This window comes from Canis lupus, chromosome 38, assembly GCF_048164855.1.
Source record: "Canis lupus baileyi chromosome 38, mCanLup2.hap1, whole genome shotgun sequence".
Classification (NCBI taxonomy): Eukaryota; Metazoa; Chordata; class Mammalia; order Carnivora; family Canidae; genus Canis; species Canis lupus.
The window spans coordinates 10,322,976-10,343,498 of record NC_132875.1 but is presented as its reverse complement, the minus strand read 5'-3'; positions in this window follow the sequence as shown (position 1 = coordinate 10,343,498).

The following is a 20,523-nucleotide window of genomic DNA, read 5'->3' as shown; positions in this document are numbered from 1 at the left end:
AAGGAGGATTTCTAGCTACTGCTTGTCAGAGGGTGGGGCTTGAGCCAAGAAACTGAAGCAGAAAGGAGGTTGAGGGGACATTAACAAGGGCTTGATAACGCCATTTGGGTTAAATAAGACCCCTGCCTTAAGAGAACTGTCCCCTTGGTTTGCTGAATCTGATGTTTCCTCTTCAACACACACACACACACACACACACACACCACACGCACACACACACTCCGAGCTAAGCAGGGAGCCAGATGCGGGGCTTGATCCCAGGGCCCTGGGATTATGACTTGAGCCAAAGACAGACACTTAACCAACTGCACCCAGCACCCCTGTGGGTACAATTTTAATGTTAGTAATAGCGATAGGAAGTTGGTTCCTGCCCAGATGGCAGAAAAAATAAGAGCTCTTCTTGTTGTCCTTCACTTAAATCTGACTTAATGGCTTATTTGTGAGTTGGGTGTGCATTCATTTATAACTCTTTTTTCATGGGCTCTAAAGAATTCTGCTAAGTTTAGGGGAAGGAGGAGATACCTAAGGATAACAGATCAAGAAATCACAGGGTTTTTTATGCAGTGCCTCCTGGAAAGTCAGTAGCCCCATAACTGGAATGAACCCTGTAAGATTTCGGGGTGTTCTGGAATTTCAACTATTTTCCCAAGTTGTTACTTTCTTATTATTTTCTGTCTTCCCCAGGATGAGCTGGAAAGCTTTTACACAAAGAAACACACACACACACACACACACACACACACACACACACACAGACACTGTGTTTCCGTATTCTACAAGCAGAGGCTAAAAACTAAGATGCTATGAATTATAAAATGTCTTTGCCTCCTAAAAGATCATAACCACCTTTTCTTGAAGTATGATGAAAGAGAAGGTTGAGGCCTTTATCTCTAAGAGTTTGAAAGAAGGCCAGACTCTCAGGCCCAATTGTATCCTTTACTGAATTTGGTGACTCTGTGCAAGTCTTCAATGTCCGTGAGTCCCATGTTTCTCATCCTTATTGTGAGGAAGGCCATTCCTACCTCAATGGATTGTTAAGAGATGATGTGTTGGGAAAGCACCTAGTGTACATAATTCCTGGAACCTCATACCACCTAAAAATAAATACTGAGTCCGACAAACTTGTATTACCGAAGGGCTTTTAAAACATGGGTTCTTTTGTTCTGTTCGAGATGGAACATTCACTTTCAGATTTTCCCTTTGCTCTATATTGTGTGTGTGTGAACCTGGGAAATAAGGGAAAATACAACAAAAATCCAACAACACCTCTTGATATATATTTTTTTTTTCCTTTCGGATATTTACTTTATTTTCAGTAAGCATCAGGTCTTTATTTTTATCCCATCCTGTCCTAAAACCTTGTATTGGAAAGGTTCAGAGAGGTAGGAACCCTTAGTTTTGAAGAAGCCTTTCCCAGTTCAGCCGACAAAGATGCCTACCTCTGAGAGATACCCACAGCTGCATGGCTCTGGGAGTACACACTTCTGAAGTAAATGGCAAGATGTTGGACCTGACACAGAGCCCTCTCCAGTTCCCCAGGGCCTGGGCAAGGAACAAAAGAGATCCAGAAATTTCTAACAAGGGGCACAGAAGACAGCTATCGCTAAGAATATTAACTAACGGGTGTGTTCGAAGAATATTGACTAATGGGAAGACCCAGGGCAGTGGGGGGTGACTCTGTGGGCAGAGGGCATGGGGTGGGCCACTTAGCAGCAAAGCAAGTGGGAGCTACAGTCAGGCATTGGGCACCATGAGAGGACCCTGAGAGGGTCCCTTCGGCACCGGGAATACCGAAGCTCTGCTTGGGATTAGCAAACAAGACCTGTGTCAAACACCCTGTGGACGCTTCAAGGATGTGAAGGGCATTAGAAGGATCAGAAAATCCTTTCTAGGGATCCCTGGTGGCGCAGCGGTTTAGCGCCTGCCTTTGGCCCAGGGCACAATCCTGGATACCCGGGATCGAATCCCACATCGGGCTCCCGGTGCATGGAGCCTGCTTCTCCCTCTGCCTATGTCTCTGCCTCTCTGTCTCTCTGTGACTATCATAAATAAATAAAAAAAAAAAGAAGAAAATCCTTTCTAATTGTCACAACATCCTACTTGAAGAGAGGGTTATTTATTATAGAACAATATCATCTCTCTGAGCACCCGGCTGGTCTCCTGGAGTGAGTTACTGGGGAGGTTGTAGGGTTTGTACAGGATCATGGAGGAAGGAGCCAGGACCAATTACAGTCACTTTGATTTTAAATCAATCCGGCTCAGTCACACTGGGAAAGCCGAACTCCTTTTGAGCTTCCTTAACAATCATGTATAATCAGTATCTTATTGGGATAAATCTATACCTTTAACACAGAGGAGCTGCACAGAGTAGAGCCACACAAAGACTCCTACGCAAATGAAATCATAAACTTGTAATGAAAAGACATACTGTTTTCCAGGACTGAATAATCTGCAGGAATCTTCTCTTTCCTGGTCGTTAGTTATAAGCTCCACCAGGTAGGGAGTTTTGTACGTTTTGTTCAGGAAATTGATCCAGTGCCTAGAATAGAACCTGGAACACGCATGCTGAGTCAATATTTGTTGAATTATTAATAAGGTCTCAGTAATTAGTAGGCTAAGGGAGAATTAAAAAAAGACAAATTTTTGAGAAAAGGCCAATTTAGGGAAAAAATCTGAAGTTTCGGGGCGCTTCGGTGGCTCAGTCAGTTAAGCATCTACCTTCAGCTCAGGTCATGATCTCAGGGTCCTGGGATCCAGCCGCTCATCGGACTCCCTGCTCAGTGGGGGAGTCTGCTTCTCTCTCTGCCCCTCCTCCTCCCCATGCTCTCTCTCTCTCTCAATAAATAAATAAAATCTTTTTTAAAAATATGAAGTATAATAGGTTTTTTTCTTTTAAATGATTTTTTATTCGGATATAATTCATGTAGAGTAAAATGCAGCCTTCTAAAGTTAATGTGTGATGAGTGTTGACACTTGGAGCCCAGTGTAACCACCAACCCAGTCATGACATAGAACATTTTCATTTCTTCAAAACGTTTCCTCTTGACCCTTCCTAGTTAACACTGACAATCCCTGCCCCCCCCAAGCAACCACATATCCCATTTAGGTTCTAGTTTAAGGTTAGGTTTTCTTCGTCTAGAATTTTGTATAAATGGAATCAGAGAGCACGTACTCTTTTGTGCCTGACTTTTTCACAGTATAATATTTTCGAGCTTCATCTTTGTTGTGGCATATATAAATAATTCATTTCTTTTCCATGTGGAGTAGAACTCTGTCGTAGTTGTATGAATATCCCGCAATTTGTGGTATCCACTTACTTCTCAGACATTTGGTTTGTTTCCAGTTTGTATTTATATTATAATAAATATGTGAACATTCATGTCCATGTTCTGGGCTGAAACACTGATGTGCTACAAACTACTTTATCACTACCAAAGGCCAGAGTCAGGCTTGAGACTCCTTTAAACTACATGTGCGGGTGCATGTTTACAAATGTGACATTGAGTATCTTTCTCCTTCCTCCTTGTCTCCACGACTGCGTTTCCCTTAGAGGATTAGTTTGCACAATGTGCAAAGAACAGGTTAAAAAATTGGCAATTTTAGCTCAGCCTTCGTTTGAATAGACCAAGGTCCACCAGACCACTTACCTGGTTTGTCTCTACCTCCACATCCACACACTGTACTTAGATAGCCAATAAGTGCAGGCCCTGGACACTGCACCCTTGCAGCCACCAATGATTGTCCTTCAATGACTGCCCACCTGCCTTGCTCTGTTCTTCGTCTTGAGCCTCCTTCATCTCTGACTCGTGATCTATCCCATCAGCAGCCAATCTCTCTTCTCTTTGAGCTCTAGCTTAGTTTCCCCATTTTAGCCCAAGGTGTCCCCAAATGGTAGCGGATTAGCGGTACCTCTTAGCCTGGGTTTTTCAAATGTTATCAGGCTTATTAAAAAATGTCGGTGTCTAGGCCTCGGCCACAAATTCTTGAATCGCAGTTGGTCTGAGATGGACCCCAACTAAATTTGCATTTTTCATAAGCACCCTAGCACCTGAAAAACATTTTGAGGAATATGTAGGCTGTCTCACCCTGGCTCCCACCCCGGGGCCTCATGCTCTGGTGGTGGCTGACGTCACTGGCTCCCAGGTCTGCTCTGCCTTGGGCCCTGGAAAGGGACATTACTCATTGAGAGTTTAACTAATGTGGTTTATGGCTATTTGAAGTGATCCCTGCCCCCCCTGGGGAAAAATAATCAGAGGATTATATAGCATTATCCCCCCCAAAGGCTATGAGGACATAGCCCATTATCCACATAGGGTGGCAGTATGGCGGATTATGTGACATTCATCTTCGCTACTCTCTGACTCAGAATATTTAGAATGTAAAGTTTAACTCAGAAACACCTGCCATGGATTGTCTCAACTATTCTCGGGCAATCTGGAAAACCCTTTCTCATCTGATACACATAGTCTCCTCAATATCTTAAGCTATTATTCAGAACATTTCTATTCTTCATTTTATAGTTAGGACTGCAAGCCAAGCCAAGAAGACATTTTTGTATTCCCCAGTCTCCTCCCTACCAGTGCTGGAGGAATGTCAACATGAAAGAACAAGGGATATTATTTAGGGTGGCCTGAGGGGTAATAAGCAGGATTAATGGGATGAAATTGAGCAAAGGAAAATTTAAAGTGAACATCAGGAACATTTTCCGAAGATTGAGATCAATGATCCTGTGGAATTAAGATCCCAGGGGAGCTCGTGGGAGCCCTATTACTTGAATCAGTTGAAACGAGACTGGACCAAATATTTGAATATAATCCCACCTTGGCAGAGAGTAAACCTGCAATGGCTGGAAGATGGAAAAAATGACCTAATAGGTCTTTTCCATCCCTGACTTCCATGAGTCATCCAATGTATGCTGTTGTGCGTCACACAGCCGGCCAGACCTGGGTCATTCGCTATACATTTCAGCCACAAAATCCTCAGATTCTGACGGTGCCCCAAGCGAACGGCTACCTCAGCAGAGGCTGGGGGCTCCTTTGGGATTTCTGGTTAGTTTATAATCAATTAAATATCAGAGATGAAGGCAGAAATCAGTCACAGGAGCGGAGGGTGGTGAGTAACCGGGTTTTTTTCCTTGCCCTCTGGGAGGCTCACCCTCAACCCTGCGCAGACAGACAGACAGACAGACAGAAATCTTTCCACTGCCCTAGCTGTCTGTCCCTCCGCCTCTCCTGCTTGGCTGGGTCCCGCCTCCTGCTGCCTCGGCTGCTGCTGCTGCTGCTGCTGCCACAGGCTGCCTGTGGCCTTCCAGAAGCCCTCGACCCCGGCTGGGGCCTGTGTGGGGGTGAGCCCCCTCCTCCCTTACCCTGAGGCAGGAGACCTGCTTCTTTGCTGTCAGCGGACCGGGGTCCCCGAGCTAAAACATTGCTGTCATTATTAGCTGCTTCCTTTCTTCAAATACAATTTTAGGAGAACACTAAAACTAGAGCCTCTTTGGTTTCAGTGGGGTTGTGGGGGTGGGGGCAAGGAGGTCTTGCCTAGAACCTTCCTTCTGGCCACTGCCCTGCCTCATCCCTCTTTCCTGAGGCTGCAGAGAGGAATGCATAGAAGCCACCATCAGGCACAGAGTCAAAACCCCTTCTCTAGGCCTTTCCATGGCTTTCTCGCCGTTTTATAGTCAGTTAAATCCACAAAAGGCAGACTCAACAATTGTCGCAGCTCCAGGCCTTGCAGAGCCCAGGGGTGGGGGGGTTGGGGGGGGGAACAAGGCCTCTGCTCTAGGCCTGCATTATGTGTTCTCTCCTCCCCCTTGTCCGACGTGCCAAGCTCCCATGGAAGCTGGTGGCTGCAGGATGCGTGGAGGAGACGGCAGGGAAGGAGGCTTGGCCGCTGGGCCTAGCAAGGGCTGTGCTGCCTATTAATCACACCAGCCCTGGCCCACTGCTTTCCCTGCCACGGGGCCAGAAATGGCAGTCACCTGCTCCCCCTTTTGCATTTCTCCTCTCCTGCACCCCTTGCACACTGCTCTCTAGACTTCAAGGCTGCCCTAAATACACATTGCAACTCAGTTCTGCTAGGCTTGCAAAGGAGCGGGGAGGAACACACTCCAGGATCAGTCCCAGCCGGGTGGCTTTAGGAGGTTTCGATGGCATCCGTGGGTCCCCCAGGGGACGTGTTGGACCAGTCTCCTCAACTGCAACTGGCCTCTGTGTGACTCTTTCATCTTACGGTTTTTAAAGCATCCTTAGCTAAAGTTCTAAGTCTTCGGTTAGTAGGGGGAGAAGTAAATGGATTTGAACCCAAGCTTGTCTGGTATCATAACCCCCTGCACTGCACTTGCCCTCACTTACCTAGAAGCCTGCACCACAGCTGGAGTTCTCGCTTCTGTGTTTCTAGACTTCTGCTCTGTGCCGGGTTTCCTTGGCAAGGCCAGGGAAAGGAGCTTGTGGGGTTCATTTTATTTCCCGCCTTCTTCCTTTGGCATTACTTCCCTGGTGCTCTCAGTTCAAGCATGCTGAGATGGGAGGGGACGGGTTGGAGAGGTAAGTTTCCAGTTCCTTGGGAGGCCACCGGTTGGCCTCTTTCTCTTTATCGTCCCTCCCATTTGCCAGAGCTAAGTGCTGCCCTTAACCAGAACCTATGGTTCCTTACTTATTTTGGTGCCATCAGTAATTTCCCACATTTGGGTTCGGAGCAAGTTGGGAAGCCTGTTAGCAAACCTGGAGGTCACTGAAGCCCATCTGGGTGGGGAACATTAGCATCCTAGACTTAGCACCGGGGGCCAGAGAGCCTTCAGGACCCTCTCCCCACCCTTTTTCCTGAGTGAGAGGAAGAGAAAGCTAAGGAGGTTATGTTTCTGTCTGAAGCCACACCGATTAAAGCAGAGAATTAGGAGTGGAATTAAGGAGTCAACGTCCATGCTTTTTTGTTTATTCCATATCAACTCACAGAAAAGTGGGGCAGAGGGTTAGGGGCCGGGCTTGAGCCAAATGTGGCAACTCTTAGAGAAAAGGGTTTGTACAGAAATTTCCTTGGAGGGCAATCTTTTATGAGCTGGTCCTCAGAGGGCCTTGTGTGAACACATCAGAGACGTCTGGATTACAAACATTTAAAATCCATATGGGCTGAAGAATGGAGACCAGGGGAAGATTTTGGCAAACGCATTTGCTCTTTTAATATATGTGTGTGTGTGTCTATATATGTATATATATTATCAAATTTAAAACATTTGAAAAGCAATCCCAGGCGTTTCAGCCTAAACCACAGAGCGGTTCATCCATCCCCACTAATAAGTTCCAATCCTTCTGTTGTGTGGTCTTTCCATTCCACGGGTTAGGACCCCACTAAGTCTGTTATATTTCAACCTAAATCCTGCCTGTTTTATACATTTTTAAGATAGGTACAGAGAGACTAACTCTCCCTCTCCTGTACAGGAACCCAACTCCCGGGAGTCAGCATTTAGCCAAATGGCTTCATTGTATTTTAAAGTGTTTTAAGTCCACTTATAAATGAATTGGGCTATACCAGGGCTTTTGTAATGCACATCATGAAAAATGAACAGTCAGCTTAAAATAGATTTTCTTTGACTGCCAAATGCATTATGTGAAAAATGTCCTCCATCTGGCAGGACGGGCCGTGTGGTCGTGTGGATGGATCTCAGATAAGGGAGCAGTCCTTTGTGTAAAGAGGACGCCACTCAGACCCCGATGGCTATCAGGATTCAGGCCACGATCCATCTAGAAGCCCATGATGGAACAAGTCATCTCCTCTTCCTGACACGCACTAACTTCCCTCCTCCAAACAACAGCAGCTGACACTCCTGACACTGGAATTAATCACACTGGGCCTCACTGTCTCCCTCAGTTTTCAACGTCCCAGCCCGCAGACCAGCACCTACAGTGGGTCAGTCTAAACCCCCCAGCCCAGCATCCGTCATTTCTCAAGAGCTGCCACCACCTGGAGCTTTGGACTGTTTCTTTACTCCGGGAAAGCTGACCTCACAACCAGCTCCTTGTGATTCTTTCATTTTTGACCTTGTTCACTTGCTTCTCTGACCTGACATGCCCTCCACTCTTTCCCATGAATGCATATCTGTCACTTCCTTCAAGGTCCATGACCATGTCCCCATGCCTCACCCCATCCCAATGTGATAGTCCCATTCCTTGAATAGAAGTACCCTCATATTCTCAGGCTTTTCTCCCCTTTGCCTTCCCTCTTCCCTTTCCTTCATATTTAACAAATACTCCCTGGGGGAGGAGCTGGCAACTTAAACCAAATAGAATATGGCTGCTAATCTGAGTCCTGCCTGGTGATGGGCACCTTGAGTCCTAGTTTCCTTCTAGGGACACTTTCTAAGACTATCTAGGTAACTACCCTGGTTACTATTCCCTCCAGAATTTCTGCTAACTAACCATATCATTCCTGTGAAACTCTTAGCCAATAACTGGTTACAACTTGGATGACCCTCTGAGTATTTGCATTTTAGAAGAGAATCTTCAAATAGGCCAGCACTACATTGAGCCTTTAACTGAAGCCACCTCGTCCATGTACCAGGTCATCATCACCAATTATCCCTATTTATTGCCAAAGTCCTGGAGCCATTCCTTATTCCTGGTCAACAGTGTCCAACTGCTCTGTGCTTGTAACTTCCTGGAAAGGTGATGTGTGGTCACCAGCTCGGACTTATGAGGCAAACAGAACTGACTTTGCGTCCTGATTTCAAATTCAGACTTGTGCACTTATGAGCTCTGTGACTTAAATCTATCCAAGCCTTAGTTTCTTCACTTGTAAAATGGAAATAATGCTCATTATGTCTTTATAAAAATTACTTAAAATTATGCATGCAAAATATTTAGCCCAGCGCCTAGTAAAGAATCCATGACTTTTAGTTAGGAATATTATCTGTTGCTCTGAATTTAATTTTCAGTATTGTATTTACTATATTTACTTACCATTTAGATATACATTATACTTTGTAATATACAATGTATATAAATGCATTTATATGTATTTACCAATCTAACAAATTGGTAGATTTTTTTTTTCTTTTTGTGTTTTGACTCTAGACTTTTTTTCTCTATATTTTGACTTTCTTTATATGTGGCTGTATAGCTTCTTTCATCCTAATTTGAGTGACTTCCCTGCCTGGTTTGCTTCCAGTGGCTGGGTCCCCCCCACCATACACTATTATACTATGTCCATTCATGAGAAGAAAAGGTCAGGACTCAGGGAGTGAATTTCTAAAATGGTAGGATAGCAGGAATCTTTACAGGCAAATGGTTAACACATTTAAGAGCATGCCCTACTCACACTAAAGAAACCATCACTTGGATCCTTCTACCTGGATTTTGTTTGATCCAGTGCTATACACAATAAGCAGTAATAATAGCTCATGGAGTAAGTGAAGGAAGAGGGAATAAACTAAAAATATGGTAAAAGCATTCCCATGGACCGTTTTGTCAAATGATTAGTTGAAGTTTGTCTTGTATCTGAAATTCTCCTGAACTGATTACTGTCATAAACTAGGCGTCACTCAATTTTCAGCTAAAACTTAGACCTGTAAGATTTTCTGACTGATTACCTTTCATAGATGCCAGGGTAAACTTGGAAGGAATGGTGGGTGGGCATGTGGGCAAACTCTAGGGAAAGGCTTCGCTAGCTTAATACCCAGAGAAGGTTAGAAGTGGACCAACCCTCCTAAGGCCTGGGGAAAATTCATAATCAAGTAGGGGGCTGAGATAGAAAGACCATATCAGTCCTCTGCACAAAAGTGCAAGTTCAAGATGGGGGATTGGGCAAGATGGTCAACATCAAAGGCAAGTTGAGAAGAGGTAAAAGCAATTATTGGAACATGATCTAGAAACAAGGCAGAAACATGGAAACTTCATACTTAGGGGCTGATGATGAGGCAACATTGGTTTTGAAATTGAGACAACTTTGAATTAAGAGCCTACTTAAAGCCTTTCTTCATGGTTTTCAAACTCAATTCTGCTACAAAGAGAGCTCTCCCTGCTTCTGCTGTTCCCTACTGTAGCATATTAGACACGTGGATAAAAAAAGTTCAGGGTGTCAATGATATATCAAATATAGTGTTACTTTTGTTTTTGCTCTTAAATCAGAGAAGGGGACCCTTGCCTAGCTTGTGGCTTATCACCAAATGAGGATTTCAGCCAACTTTTTAGTTACCAGGGACACTAGTAGACTGCAGTAGTAGGCAGAATAATGGCAGCTCAAAGATGCCCATGTCCTAATCCCCAGAACCTACGAATATGTTTCACGGCAGGAAGGACTGTGTAGATATGAGTAACTGAAGGATCTTGAGATGGGGAGATTATTTTGGATTATCTAGGTGGGCTCAATACACTCATGAGGGTATAAGTGAGAGAGTGGGAGAGTGAGTTTAAGAGAGAGATTTGAAGATGTTCCATTGCTCCCCTTGAGGAGGGAAGGGGCTGCAAGTCAAGGAATGTAGGCGGCCACTGGACGATGGAAAAGGCAAGGCAATGGATTCATCTACAGAGCCTCCAGAAAGGACACTACATTGCCATCAGTCCAGTGAGATCTATGTTGGACTCCTGACTTCCAGAACTGTAAGATAATGAGTTTGAACTGTTTGAAGCCACTAAGCTTGTAGTAATTTGTTATCGCAGCAACAGGAAAAGCAAATGCAATCGTGCTGCAGCTGTTATGTTAAGGACTACTCCCCCCACGTCTGCACTCAGGGTGAAATTTTTTCCTCCTGGGCATTTTTTTTTTTGAGATTCCATCACTTATTTAAAAAAGGAAATATTATACCTTGTGGCTTTAACTGCTTTTTCTGTAGAAAATACTAAGGAAGAGATACAGGTATGCCTTTTTACCTTCTATCTTCTTTCAAAATAATAATTTAAAAAACTTTCTTTAAAATTCTTATTTTAATCAGCTTTTCTTTTTCTCTGGTTACCTCCTTAGGAATATTTTGAATGCTTCTTTCAACTAACTTTGAGTTTTTACCTTAGAGTCAAAGCCCTTATGAGTTTGAAAGAATTTATAAAAACCAATCTTCTGTTTATCTCTCTAAAGGAAAAGGGCTTTTGTGCTACTCAAATAGCACACACTGTTTTGCCCTTTTTCATGCCATTTTTCCATGTTATCTGTGTCTCAGCTTCTAAAAAGAAGATAAATACCCTGGAAATGAAAATGGTAAATTGGTTTTCTTCCTTTGTTTTCCCACAAGATCCAGATTTCTTCATTTTCAGGCAGTTTTAACTCTTAAGCAAGAGACTCTCTCATCCTTCCCAAATCTGTTTTTCTCTACCTATATTCTCAATCTTATATACTTATTCTTCTGGAATCCTGTTCTACAAATTAATCTTTCTATCTCCTTCCCACATCCAATAATGTAAGCTAACAAACACACACAATCAATTCCTTACATTAGATCCTGTTTTCGTCTCTGCATACTCTTCTCTTTTTTTATCTCTGTTTACTTTAATATCAGATTTCTTATTCCTTAGTTTCATTCATATTTCAATTTTGGCAACATGGATCCCATACCAGCCTCATCACTGAAATTATGTTTGTAAAGTCATAAGTGGCTCCTGATTGCTAAATCCAAAGAGCATTTTGAAGCTTAAAAGTCCATCATCATATAACATCTTTAATCTGTAAGGACCCTTTGTACCTCAGTAAGAAAGAAGTGAATAGCTATATCAAAAAGGCAATTTATATAATCTAATAATCCAGGAAAGAAACATGGTCTGTCAATATGAAAGCATTGACCCTCTGGTAGTTGACTACTTGTTAAGATATTTGAAAAGTAGATGTCATTTCCAGTGCTAGTGAGGCTGTGATGAGTAGGTATTCTCAGAATTGGGCACAAAATTTGTGAGGATACTCATCAATTCTTTTTAACTAGTGGCATACATTTATAAACAAATCTAATGCCCAATAATTGAAATAACTGATTAAGTTACAATATGTTTTAATATTTAAAGACTATTTAGATAGTTTAATGACATTGGATAATAAGTAAGATTTAGTAGAGGGAAAAAATGCACAGAACCCCTGTGGTGGGAAGAAGAGAAATATTTCATAATGTTTTAAGTGGTCATGGATGATTTAAAAAACTTTTCTCTTTGTTTTTCTTTATTTTCCAAATTTCTACAAAAAGTATTGATTTCATAAGTAGAAATAACCAGAAAAATATTTTGTTCTAAACCACAATAATCTGTAATAACAAAAGAATCTTAAAAATAATTGCAAGGAGGTGAGATTTTTGCTAAGTCTATCGAAAAGCCATAAATTTGAGGTGGTGTTATTTGAAAACAGCCGGGAGGTAGCTATTTTGTGAGATCTTGTGCTCTAACCATCTGAAAAGCCTCATGGTTGGATCACTAATCTCTAAGGGGAGGAGGCTGATGAAAAGTATATCTGGTGAGAGAACCACCCCATCATACCATGGAAGAAAAAGCAGATCTATGGGCTTAATGAGTACAAAGAACTGATTGTGGTCTACTTTTCAGGAATAAGAGTTTATAGGAGTTGGTGAAGGTATGATTTTGGATGGGTCTTGAATAAACCGACTTGTTTCTATAGGCCAAAGTCACATGGGGAGGAGGTAGGAGGCCATTATGGCTCTTATAGGAGTTAGGGGCTAGAGCCTGACCTAGGGTCCTGTCCAGAACTGTGGAAAGAAAGCACCACTGTAAAGAAAGAATTTTTAGCACTTGGGGATTGTCTGAGGACAGTTTCCAAACTGACTGCCTTTCTGAGCCAGGGTATGTCAAGAAATGGGCAAAAAATCTGTCAGAAATGCACTTATGAGTTGAAGTTGGCTTTGATGGAAGATTGTGGATTTTGCTTTTGATAGAACATGTGAACAAAATGGCAGGATGGTTTAGTGGGTGCAATGTCCAGGAGGTGAATGAGAGCACAGAGGACAGGTTAAAATTGGGTGCAGAAGATGTCATTGTAAACTCTGCAGAGAACTCAATATAAATTGAGACTGTGTGACTGTGAATGAAATGCACTCATGTCACTTATGGCCAATAAAGGCATAGATCATTTTTTATTATATGTGAATTCCATTTCACAAATGCCGTAAGATTTCTAGGCAACACGATTCAGAGTTTCTTCTTCTTGGGTGGTTAAAACCACTGACTTTGGCCTTGGACATTTACAACCTGACCTGTGATGGGTTATCATATCCTGGAAATTAGCTTCATGTAATAAGAAAGACTTTTTACTACATAAAAGAGCAAAATCCACCGACTCTCACTAACTCCCCAGTGCTGCTGTGGGAGAAATTCTTTTTGTCTAAATCTTCAGCATGACTTCTGGTTAGGCTGCTTCTAACTCCTAATGATGCAGATCAGAGTAAGGAAGAAGTAAAGATGAAACCAACTGGATAATTCAACAATTTTAGTGTGAAGGGTTGTGCAATTTCATAACGTGATGGAACATGTGCTCGTGTTCATTTGTATCTCACAGGAAGTTTATGGTTATATTTTGTTTGCTTTAAATGGCAGGAAACCTGGCTTCTCGTCCTATTTTCTCCCCTAATAGATTTTGTGTGACGGTAGATATGTTATTTATTTTCTTTGGGCCTTCTTTTCCCCCATTTGACTAGAGACTTCAAACTATGGTCCTCATAGTTCTAGCATAAAATAAGGCAATAAATGTGAAATTACAATGAAATCAATTTTAAATATTAGTTAAATCTGATTTTTGGCACATGTTACATTTCAAAAGACCTCCTTTCATACAAGAAAGGTGTTAGTGAAAAAATAAATACCGGCTGACCCATTTGGCAAAGCTTTATATGAATGTAATATGTTTTCTTTAAAAAGTTAACAAGTGCTAGAAAGTTTATTTTGTCACATACAAATGTGCACATGCATATGCATTGAATGCACATGCACACACGTACACACACTGGCTGTAATGATGCGGATATTGTTTCCTAGTATTGAGTACCTCTTATTGTTACTAATAGTTGATTGAATGATTATAACTGACCCTAAATAAATCAGTAAACTGAAGCTCAAGACGTTATTAGCAATGATTCACATTTTCTTCAGGAAGTTTGCGATCAGTAATATTGCAGATCTTTCCATGAGGCACCCTCTAGCTCTTTAATGCACCTCTATCTTGAAATGACCAGAGCCTTTTATTTTTACGATCCTATCCAGGGTCAATATTTAGAAAGCACCATCTTTTAAAAACTCTTACGTGTTGAATTGCGTCCCCCTAAAATTCATCTACTGAGGTCCTAATTCCCAGTAGCTCAGAATGTGACCTCATCTGGAGATAGGTTCGTTACAGAGGTAATCCAACTAAGATGAGGTGATGAGGGTGCGTTGTAAACCAATATGGCAGATGTTCTTATTACAGAGTGGAAATATGGAGACAGACATGTATACAGGTTGAATGCCATCTGAAGTTGAAGGAGGGACTGGGGTAATGATATAAGCCAAGGAAAACTAAAGATTGCCAGCAAACCACCCAAAGCTAGACAGAGGCATGGGACAGATTCTCTCTCACAGCCCTTGGAAAGAGCCAACCCAGGCTGATGCTTTGATCTCTGACTTCCAGCCTTTAGAGCTGTGAGATAATAAATTTCTGCTGTTTAGGCCACCCAGTCTGTGACACTTTGTTGTGGCAGCCCTCGCAAACCAATGCACCAACAAATCCTCTTCTGTTATTTACAAATTTGCTGAACAAATTAACAGAAGACTTTGAAGAGCTTGAAAATGTTTACTAAGAAAAGTGAGATTGTGTAGGTATTCAAAGCCAGTTACTTTGAAAAAAGTCCATTACCAAAGAGATATTATTTTTATTCCCAGGCTGGCAGCTAAATTATTTAGAATATTTTGGTTAGAACAGATTTCTTCTTCAACAGAATTCCAGCAAAGTAGTGTGAGTATGGGCTGTGAGCCAGGATATAGAAATGGCCTCATGATGGAGAACAGAAGCTTATAATGGGATTAAATTAAAGCTACCTCCATCTTTATTTAGCTTTTAAATGTGATAATGCAGTAAAAACATCCAGTTCCATGCCTGGAACATAGTAAATGTTCAGTAAATAAATGTAAAATCTGAAACCTTTGAAGTCTAGATAAACTTACCGAATTTGATTTTAAAGGGGTACATGTTTTTAAAAAGCTGCTAGATGAACCCCGCTGTGATCAGAATTGGCTATTAGTAGCTTCTGATCACTTAGCATCAGGACACTCAACTAAACATGTGCATATTCTCATTCAGCTTCATGAAGACAGCATACGAGTGGATAAAACTGGGCTTTCTGGAGTTCCCAGTACACACATTCACATGTACTGCTATTAACTCAGGCTGAGTTAATTCCTGATACTCCTTTCTTTGTGTTTCTGTTGCACATTCTGCATTATCTCTGTTCTAGTTCCTACTGTAGTTCAGTGTAATCACTGCGGATGTCTTTTCCCCACCAACTCCAAGTCCCTCCAGGCAATTTGTGTCTTTCTTCTTTCTGATTCCAGAGCTTAACCTTGTATCTGTTCCATAACAGGCACTCAGTACATATGACAAACATGCTTAGAGGTTGAGAAATGAAGTCACACTCTCAGAACTTCTGTAGTATGAAAATAATATATAAAATTTTGACATTTAAACTTTACCATTTTAACATTAGCGTAACTTGAAAATGTTAGCGGCCCGACATTTATGTGTAAAACTTGAACACCAGCAGTCTTTACATATGGTATCTTATTTGGTTTTTAAAACAACCTCCAGAAAATATTATTATTCCCTTTCGAAAAATGACAAAGCTGATCCAGAGAAGAAACATAACTTGCACATGGTGATACAGATATTTGTAAACCTAATCAGGCCCCCAACGTCTATAGAGTCCCAACCCAGCAAGGCTGTTTGAACAGTTCTGCTTCCCACAGCTGTCACATGATGTAATTTCTTGTATGGTAATTGGTATCAGTGACCACATGATTTTCTAATGCGGCCACTGAGACCACTGAAAGTTCTAGATGGACTGAAGCCCATCCAAATTCGTTTATGTTGTCTATGCAAAAACCCAAGCACTCCCAAGATGGATGAGATAAAGGATATTTACAGAGTAAAGAGGACGTGGGGGGCAATACTTTGAGGGAGAATCCACAGTAGATTAAGAATAAGATGTGAATTGGAATAAATTGCACACCAAATATCCTTTAATAGGATTTTTCCTCCTTGAAGCAGATGAAATAGTCATAGGACACACACAGTCTGACATTCATATGCCCTATATGCCCTTCCTTCAGGTTCCCCTCTGAGTTTGTAGGTTAACTTCTATCTAGTTGCTTGTAAAGCTGAGCCAGTATGGAAACCCACAGCCATAGGGAGCACACCTCTGAATGCTGAGATGCCTGGTTCTTTTTTTAATTTTTTAAATTTTTATTTATTTATGATAGTCACACACACACACACACACACACACACACACACACAGAGGCAGAGACACAGGCAGAGGGAGAAGCAGGCTCCATGCAGGGAGCCTGACGTGGATTCGATCCCGGGTCTCCAGGATCGCGCTCTGGGCCAAAGGCAGGTGCTAAACCGCTGCGCCACCCAGGGATCCCGAGATGCCTGGTCCTTGAATGTGCCCAACAACTACTGCCAGAGGCCAATTTCTTCCTGACATTTAGGTGAAGGGAAAAGTGTGTATAAGCACGTTTAAGTAGGGTTAGCTCTTAAAAACAACTATCTACACATATGTGGGTGCACATGTATTTTCTTTATATGTGTATACAGATGTGTAAAATGTGAGGGTGAGTCAGCATTTAGAGAGGCGTAAACACTTCCTGTCTGTATCTATACCTGGAGGGGATGTGGAAGGAACAAGGCAACGTTTTTTGTTTTTTTTTGTTTTTTTGGCACTTGTGCTATGGTAGATGTGACTGCCCCAGAGACTAAAATGTGAGATTGCTTATATGGCATGATTTAACACATCCTAAAAACCCTGCCTGTCACCAAACTTCCCAAAGCATCTTAGCATGGTAATAAAGGTGCTATTTCAATAGGGTCTTCCAGAGATGTATAAATCTAACAATCATAGCCAATTTTAATGCAAGACTTGCACATACTTTAGATTCATTACCTCATTTAATTTCAAAATCACACTTTGAAGTTAAGGCCATCAACACCCTCATTTTACCAATTAAAAAGAAACACAAAATCAAGATAGATTTGAATCTGGGGAAGCTGCCTGTGGAGCTTGTGTATTTGACCACAGTCACCACCCTGGCAGCGAGGTTCCAGGATGGGGAATATCCCGTGTCATCAACACTTACTGCCCGAGAGTGGATTAAGTTGTTAGTTTAGCTATCACAGAGGGCTCTGACCAAATGACAATTAAGATGAGACTATTTCAGAGAGTAAAGAAAAACTTAAGGTATTTTGTGGAATAAACTACTTACCACTTAGAGGGGACTCAGTAAAGAGGAGGACATATGACAGTCCAGTTTGTTTTAAAATACTTCTTAAATACCTATGATGGGTTAGAGCCCATATTATCAACTACGGAGGGACAGAGATGAATAAATGATGCTTTATGTTTTCTAGAAATGAATTGTACATGAAAGGTAAGTGAAAAGGCAGATGAACGAACAAACACACCATGTATAGAACAAGATAAGAAAGTATAAAATAAAAACAGTAGGTGTCATGGGAAAGTATCTCTGATCAGGAGGCCCTGGGAAGAGGGGACATTTGAGCTGGATGTAGTATGAAAAGGAATAATGTCCTAGATGGGGTGATTGGAGGAGGGCATGATAGCAGAGGGACACCATGTTCAGAGGAGGGCAAAGCTTTGAGTAAGGACCTGGCTTTGTGAGAATGGGTGGGATGTGACTTAGGGAATAAGGAGCATGGGATGGAATGGCAGGAAGCAAAGGAGGAGAGCTAACCTTGTTTCAGCTTGTGAAGGGTCTCATAAGTCAAGCAAACAATTTAGACTTTGTCCTTCCAGACAGTGGTTCTTATCCAGGGGTGACTTTTGCACACTCAGGAGATATTTGGCAATGTCTGGAAACACATTGAATTCTTACAGCGGAGGAGATACTCTTGGTATTTAGTGGATACCCAGGGCAGGGTGACCTTTTAATAAGGACTAATCATTTATTAAAGGCTCAATGTGTATATGAGTCAAAACCATAAGAGCATTAGGAACTTTAAACTAATAAATTCAAAATAACCCTACAAGAAGGTGTAGGTATGTATAGATGAAGTATCCCCATCAAGTTTACCCAGTTAGTAAGCAGCCAAGTTAGAATTTAAACCTTGACTCCAATGCATCAGCATCACATACAATATCCTGGCTCTCTGGTCCCCAAGTAACTCTGTGTAGGAGATGAAGGTTTAATTCTGAGAGTAGGAATTGGAATGAAAAGAGAAGCCAGGGGCTTCTGGGTGGCTCAGTTGGTTAAGTGTCCAACTCTTGATTTCAGCTCAGGTCACAATCTCAGGGTTGTGAGATGGAGCCCCACATTGGCTCTGCTGAGTGTGGAGCCTGCTAAAGATTCCCCTTTCCCTCTCCCTCTGCCGCTCCCTTCTCTCTCTCTCCAAAAAAGAAAAGAAAGGAAAGGAAAGAAAGGAAAGGAAAGGAAAGGAAAGGAAAGGAAAGGAAAGGAAAGGAAAGAGAGAAGAGTGGAGAGGAGAGGAGAGGAGAAGAGAAGAGAAGAGAAGAGAAGAGAAGAGAAGAGAAGAGAAGAGAAGAGAAGAGGAGAGGAGAGGAGAGGAGAGGAGGAGAGGAGAGGAGAGGAGAGGAGAGGAGAGGAGAAGGGAAAAGAGAAGAGAAAGAAGAGAAGAGAAGAGAAGAGAAGAGAAGAGAAGAGAAGAGAAGAGAAGAGAAGAGAAGAGAAGCCAGATTTGAGAGACAATGGAGGTAGACTTAAATCAACAAGACTTTGAAACACCTTTGATATAAGGGGTAAGTAAGGAAGGACCTAGGATGGTCCTGAGGTTTCTAATGCTGATAGCATTAATGATAGGATATTTGATAACATTTCATTATTACATCCTTAATAGCATCAATATCAGACAAAACTATTCCCTTGAAGTACCTAAGATATTCTTGAGTGGGTGGTGAGGAGTGATGATGATGGCATTGCTGGGGGGAAGACCATAATGAGGCCATTTATAGACATATAAACAAGACTTAGAGATTTGAGGATCCACTAGGCTATAGGTAGGGGTTGAAGCCGTTGTGGAAGTGATGAGAATGCCCAGGGAGAGTGTGTAGAATAAGAAGAGAAAAGAACCTGGACAAAATCTTGGGGAATCCTTAAGGAATACTCAAGACAGGACATACTAGAGGAGTGGGGATACATATTTATATATCTTTGGTATATAAATCCATTGTTGATATAGGTGTTCACATCTCTATATGCCCGTATCTCTAAATACCACATCTCTATATTTATCTGTCTAATCTCTCCACCTTTCAATGGTAGGTCCTTGGAAGAGGGAAAGTACATGGCTGTAGAAGTTAGGAATTTACACTTTCCTTTGAGAACAGTCTTAGCTTCTGCACTATTAAGAGTGGGCTTTCCTGGCACAGTACGCACTCGCATACCAAATCCTACTGACGGCTGTTACCCCACAGTGAGATGTGGCTAATTAAAAAAGCCAGCTTGTGGTCCCTTTACCCAAGGAAAAGAATCTGTTCAAATAGGAGACCGGTAGAGGGGATTCTCATTTCTCCATGCGTGGAAAGAGAATTCCTGCCCTAGAGAACTAAGTTGCTCTCCAGCATTTCATTCATTGAACATTAATAAATTCAACTGCATTTTCATTTCTAAGCCTTTAATGGTATTGGGGTCAAACCAAATTATTTCTTTGAAGTGCCCAAGAAATTCTTGAGACACAAATCACAGATCATGAATTATGATCCCCTGCAGAGAGTAAGAGTAAGTTTTGGCTTACAAGGAATAGACAACTGAAATCAAGCAATTGGAAAGTTTTCAGTTGGCAAATTGCTCTAAATTGTAGGGGCCAAGGATTAGTTTGTGCCTCAATGTTTTATACATTTCATGTATACATAAACAGGCATTTATACATAAACACACACAAATATGTATTATTGCACAAGAGCATTTACACCAGACTGCTGGTTTTGCTTGTGCCGCATGCCAATCCAAGCCCATGTCTAGCAAAGTCTGCACAGCTAATTAAAAAAAAAAAAAAAAAAAAGCATTCAACAAAATAGTTGGTTTTTCAGAGAGTAGAGTAGAATGGAGCAGGTGGTCTATGCTGTCAAACTATCAGCTGATTGCTTTTTATTGTATTTTTAGTGACATAGACGAGCGAAATCAATATATTAACATTGAAAATTCAACCACATACGTTTGAGCCTAATTTTGCCCAACAAGTTCCGATTTGTTAAACAAAACAAAACAACCCACCGAACTAACTTGTGTGTAAGCTCTGTGCTTCCCATCAAAGGGTTTGTCTGTGTTCCCCAAAACAACAGGATAATGAGGTTTTTGATACTGTTATTAGAAAGCCTAAGACCAAAAA